Source organism: Homarus americanus, unplaced genomic scaffold (assembly GCF_018991925.1).
Source record: "Homarus americanus isolate GMGI-L3 unplaced genomic scaffold, GMGI_Hamer_2.0 scaffold53233, whole genome shotgun sequence".
Lineage (NCBI taxonomy): Eukaryota > Metazoa > Arthropoda > Malacostraca > Decapoda > Nephropidae > Homarus > Homarus americanus.
Window position 1 is genome coordinate 4975300 of NW_024751660.1, and position 6693 is coordinate 4981992.

Sequence of the window (6693 nt, forward strand, 5' to 3'; positions counted from 1 at the left end):
ATCAGGTAGCCTGTTCAGTTACGTGTTGCTCACCATCCCTCACTCTGTCTCCACTATCCCACACCTCCCTACCATCCACACCATCCCCTCCACTCCCTATCATCCCTCACATCCCCCCACCCTCATCCATCCTTCACACTCCTACATCCCTCACCTCCCCTCCCTACCATCCCCCACATCCATCCCCACACTCCCTACCATCCCCCACCCCTCCTCCCTACCATCCCCACCTCCCTGTCCCCCACTATCCCTCCTCCCCATCCCCTTCCCTCCACACTCCTACCATCCCCCACCATCCCACACCTCCCCTACCATCCCCCCTTCATCCTACCTCCCTACCATCCCCTCTCCACCTCCCCATCCCTCCTCCCCACACTCCCCATCCCTCACACTCCCCTGCCCATCCCCACCATCCTGCCTCCTACCATCCCTACCATCCCTCACACTCCTAATCCCTCACACTCCCTTGTCCTCCCTCCCCATCCCCCCACCATCCCTCCCTCCGCACCCTCCCTACCATCCCCCACCATCCCTCTCCCTACCGTCCCCACCTCCCTACCATCCCCCACCATCCTCCCCTTTCCCTACCATCACATCCCCTCCTCCCATCCCCTGCATCCCCACACTCCCCTCCATCCCCACCATCCCTCCCACCTCCCTTCCATCTGTGCTCCCACACTCCCCTACATCATTCCTCCTCTATCCCCCACCATCCCTCCTCCCTACCATCCCCCACCATCTCTCTGTCCTCACACTCTTCCCTCCTTCCTTCCCCCACATCCTCCTCCCTGCCCCCACCATCCCATCCCTCCTCATGCTCCTACACACTCCTGCTCATCCTCCCCTACCATCCCCCACCATCCCTCCATCTCCTACCATCCCCCACCATCCTCCCTCCTGTCCCCTCACACTCCCATCCCCCACCATCTCACACACTCCCCTGTCATCTCCGTCCCTACTTGCTCCCTACAAATCCCCCACCATCTCCCTCCACATCCCTCACCATCCTCATTATCCCTCCCCATATCCCTCACCTCCTACCATCCCCCACCATCCCCTCCCTCCCATCCCCCACGTCCTCCACTCTCTGTCCCTCTCTCCTACCATCCTCACTCCTACCATCCCCCACCATCCTCCTCCCCTACCATCCCCCCCACCATCCTCCTCCTACGTCCCATCATCTCCCCCACATTCCTTCGCTCACTCCCCCATCCCTCCACACTCTTCCTCCCATCCCCCACACTCCTACCATCCCCATCCTACACTCCTGCATCCTCCTCCCCTACCATCCCTCCCTCCCATCCTCCTCCCTACCATCCCCACCATCCCCTCCTCCCTACCATCCCCCACCTCCTCCCCTACCATCCCATCCCTCTGTCCTCCCACTCCTACCATCCCCACCGTCCACCCTCCTACATCCCCACCATCCCTCCATCTCTGTCCCCTGCATCCTCCCACTCCTACCATCCCTCCACACTCCCTACCATCCCCCACCATCCTCCACCTCCCTACCATCCCCACCATCCCTCCACCTCCCATCCCCCATCCCTCCTCCCTACCATCCCCACCATCCCTCCCTCCCTACCATCCCCCATCCCACCTCCCTCCACCATCCCCCCTGCATCCTCACTCCCCTACTGTCCCCACCATCCCTCCTCCCTACCATCCTTCCCTCCTCCCCTACCATCCCCCCTGTCCCTCCCCTCCCTGCCATCCCCACCCATCCCTCCCACTCCCTGCCATCCCCCACCATCCCCTCCCTTCCCTACCATCCCCCACCATCCCTCCCACCTCCCCTACCATCCCTCCCACCTCCCTCCATCCCCCACCATCCTCCACTCCCTGTCCCCCACCATCCCTCCCACCTCCCTCCCATCCCTCCACCTCCCCTGCCATCCTCCCACACTCCCTCCCATCCCCTCACACTCTCACCATCCCCACCATCCCTCCATCCTCTGTCCCCACCATCCTCCTCCCTACCATCCTCACCATCCCTCACACTCTACTCATTCCTCACACTCCTGCATCCTCCTCCCTACCATCCCCCACCATCCCTCACACCTCCTACCATCCCCTGCATCCCTCCCACTCCTACCTCCTGCATCCCACATCTCCATCCCCTCTACTCTCCCCATCCCCACCATCTCTCCTACCATCCTCACACTCCCCTGTTCCTCCTGCTCCCTTCCCCTGCCCTTCCTCCTCTCTCCTCACCATCCCTCCCTACCATCCCCCATCCTCCCCACACTCTCTGCATCCCCATCCTCTCTCACACTCCCATCACTCTGTCCCCCACCCATCCTCCCTGTCCCCCTGTCCCCTCTCCTCCCTCCACACTCCTGTCCCCCACCTCCCCACACTCCCCCACCATCCTCACACTCCCTACCATCCCCTCATCTCCCTGCCTCCCTACCATCCTCACCTCCCTACCATCCCCCACCATCCTCCACACCTCTCTACTATCCCCACCATCCTCACACTCCTACCATCCCTCACCTCCCTGTCCCCCACCATCCCTCCTCCTCCCTACCATCCCCCCACCATCCTACCTCCCCTACCATCCCCACCATCCTCCACGCTCCCCTACCATCCCTCCTCCACACTCCCATCACTCCTCCCTACCATCCCCCTGCATCCCTCACACCTCCCCTACCATCCCCTGTCCCTCCTCTCCCCTACCCATCCCTCCCCACCTCCCTACCATCCCTCCCACACTCCCCATCCCCACCATCCCTCCCACACTCCTACATCCCCACCATCCCCTCCCACCTCCCTACCATCCCTCATGCTCCCCACACACTCCCTACCATCGCTCCTCCCCTACCATCCCCCCCACTCATCCCTCCCTATCATCCCTCACCATCCCTCACACTCCCCATCCCCACCATCCACACCTCCCCATCCCCATCCCTCCACACTCCCTACCATCCCCCTCCTCATCCTCCATCTCCTCACCATCCCCCACCATCCCTCCTGCTCTACCATCCCCCACCCCTCCCTCCCTACATCCCCACCATCCTCCACACTCCCTGCATCCCCTCACCTCCTACCATCCCCACCATCCCTCACACTCCCTACCATCCCCCACCATCCTCACCTCCCTACCATCCCCACCATCCTCACTCCCCTGTCCTCACACTCCTACATCCCACCATCCTCCTCCCTACCATCCCCCACCATCCCTCACACTCCCTGTCCCCACCATCCCTCCTCCCTACCATCCCCCCACCATCCTCACACTCCCTACCATCCCCCTGTCCCTCCCTCCCCTGTCCCCCCTGTCCCTCCCCACACTCCCCACCCATCCCCCACCATCCCTCCTCTCTGCATCCCCCACATCCCTCACACTCCCCTGTCCCTCACACTCCCTACCATCCCCATCCTCCACACTCCCCTACCATCCCCACCATCCCTCCTGCCCTGCATCCCCCCATCCTCACACTCCCATCCCTCCACCTCCCTACCATCCCCCCACCATCCCTCCACACTCCCTACTGTCCCCCACCATCCCCTCCTCCCTACCATCCTCACACTCCCTACCATCCTCCACCTCCCTACCATCCCCTCCACCTCCCCTGCATCCCCCACCATCCCTCCCTCCCCTCTCATCCCCACCATCCCTCCCACCTCCTATGTCCCCTCCCACCATCCTCACTCCCCATCCTCCCATCCCTCCCTCCCTACCATCCCCCTGCATCCCTCACCATCCCCTCCATCTGCCTACCCATCCCACACTCCTACCATCCTCTCTCTCCCTACCATCCCCACCATCCCACACCTCCCCTTCCCTCCCTCTGCACCCCTCCCCCTACCATCCTTCTCTCTGCCCCCACCATCCCCTCTCCCATCCTCACCTCTCTCCTCCTCCACCTCCCTACCATCCTCCACTCTCCTGCCATCCCACCATCCCCTCCTACCATCCCTCCCTCCTATCATTCCTCCTCCTGCCATCCACACCTCCTGTCCCTCCTCTCCCTGCATCCCCCCCATCCCACACTCCTACCATCCTCCCTCCCCTACCATTCCTACACTCCCTACCATCCCCTCCCTACCATCCCTCACTCTCCCCCATCCACACACTCCCTACCATCCTCACACTCTATCATTCCTCCTCCCCTACCATCCCCACACTCTGATCCCTCCTCCCCTACCATCCCCATCCCCTCCTCCCTATCCCCTCCTCTCCTGTCCCCCACCATCCCACCACCTCCCCTGCATCCCTCCCCTCCCTACCATCCCCCACCACTCCCACACTCCTACCCATCCCCTCCTCCTACCATCCCCCACCTCCATCACATTCCTCACCTCATACCATCCTCCCACACTCCCTCCCATCCCATCCCCACATCCACACTCCTCTCCTCCCATCCCCACTCTCATCCCTCCCGTCCCCACACTCCTACCATCCCACACACACTCCTACCATCCCACACACCTCCCCTACCATCCCACACTCCTACCATCACCATCCTACCATCCCACTCTTCATTGCTCATATATCCTTTGACTCTCCCATATCTCTTCACCCTGTCTCGTTCCCCCAAATGCCTGCTGAGGTATTCACTCTACTACGACATACAGTAAGTACAGGTTCCATCCCTTTAGTATCTCATTAGTTTTATGCTAGTATACTCTGTGTAAAAGTATTGGTAGCACAGTACTGTCTCCCGTCTATGTATGGGGGGGTGCGTGTTTGTGTGTGTGTGTGGGAGGGGGTGTTTGTCTGTGTCTGTGTTTGTGTGTGTGATATGTGTGTGGGGGTTGTCTGTCTGTCTGTGTAATTGTGTATCTGTCTGTACGTGAGAATGTGTGAGGGTATATGTGTGTGGGAGTCTGTGTTTTTGCCTGTCTGTGTTTGTGTGTGAGTGTATGTGTATGTGTGTGTGAGTCCGTTTGATCTCAGGAATCCGTCACGTCTCCTCTGATCCCCCTAAGCCTGTCCCCTAAGAGTGCCTGTGTGTGACCCCTGAATCATTTTCTCTTTACTGTTCAATCACCGCTGAAACAAAACCCTCGCTTCTTTTCATCGTCGACCCAACATGGAAGTAAAGGTGTGTGTGTGTGTGTGTTTTGGGAATCTTTGTCCAATAGGGGTTACAAGGGTTGTCAGGGCACTGCCTCTTAACACCTCGCTATGGGTAAACATCACGTGTAAGTATAACATGAAAAAGTGTTGAGGGTTTTCACTTACCTGTTGCTGTGGGTTAGACAGAGTATATCCAGCGGTTATACCAGCCGGTGTATGTTCTTGTCCACCGTGCCTTTATTGTATACTTTGCAATTTACTGTTCATTCTGTAAGAGAAGCCAAAATTTCTGAACTTGTCATTAAGCAACTGCCGAAGAAATATACCAGTGATTTGTGAATCAGAAGTGCGTTTGTGTGATACTTTATATTTACTCTATAAAAATTTGCATTACTGACACCCGAACTTTAGCTAGAACTCAAAAACACAATATATATCCCCAGACAAGCTCAATGGTCAGTTCTCAACACGATCGCACGACAAGAACAAAAGATTGGACGAAACGTTTGGGCGGGAACAAACGTTTCCTGGGCCCGGCCGTCAGCTGATCTGGCGCCCGGCAGCGCGTCACACCCAGGACGAGATGAGAGGCGAGGGAGGAGTGCCGCTGCTCGCTAGACCACTAATAACGCTGTTCTCAACCTTCCTTAATACTTAACACTAAAGGCACTGACTACTCGAGATATTGGGGGAGTACCTGGCAAGGAGCTGATCAAGCTGAAAGTTATACAGAAAAAAACAAAGAGAAGACGAAGACGAGGATAAGTGAGAGTGAAAGCGAACAGTGCGCGGGAGTTGGGCGAAGCTAGGTCAGTGTGGAGCAGGCTTGGGAGCAGTGCTAGCCGGGAAAGTCGGGAATTTATGGACGATAATGTGATATAGATCCGTCTTGGTGGCGGGTGAAGCCAACAGTCACCACCCATTCAGCACAGTGTTGAAACTTGCACCACTAACACCGTCACTGCCAGGGGGGGTGGGGGGGCTCCTGACCTGAATTGTTCAGTACAGATAATTGAGGACGTTAGTGCCCCTTCCTTAGTTTCCACCGCCTCTGGGTACGGGGGCGAGGAGGCAGAGGGTCCGACATGGCTACTTCACAGCGCGAGGACAGGGCGTTTTAGACGTCTCGAGAGTAAACACGAAATATCACTTAATACGAAAAATATTTATTTTTTTACTGAACTAATATAAACTCCTTTTTTTTATTATTATATGGGGCGTTTCCCTATTATATAACTATACAAGTCCTTGTTGGCTTATTGACTTGATATGTATCCAAATACTGTATCTAGCTCGAAGCGGTTAAATGATATAAGACAACCCACACACTAAATCTAGATAATTTATTGGATTTGTAATAGATAAAAACACCAGTTTGACTATATTGGGGATTCCTTAACACATTCAGAATTAGGCTGTAACCTTATAGAATGTAAGGTTTGTTAAGGAGAAAAATACGATAGAAGAATGAGCTTCACCTCACCACGATTGTTCCTCTGCACCCAGGCCGGGGATCCATTTTATGTGCGACACAGTTCACTCATCACCTCCCGGTGTAAAACTTGCATTAGAATTTTAAAATCTACCAACGAGAGCAAACAAAGTGTTCTCAAAATAGATCAGGGAGAAAATTTTAAATCAACTCACGTAGGACAACGAAGTTCACT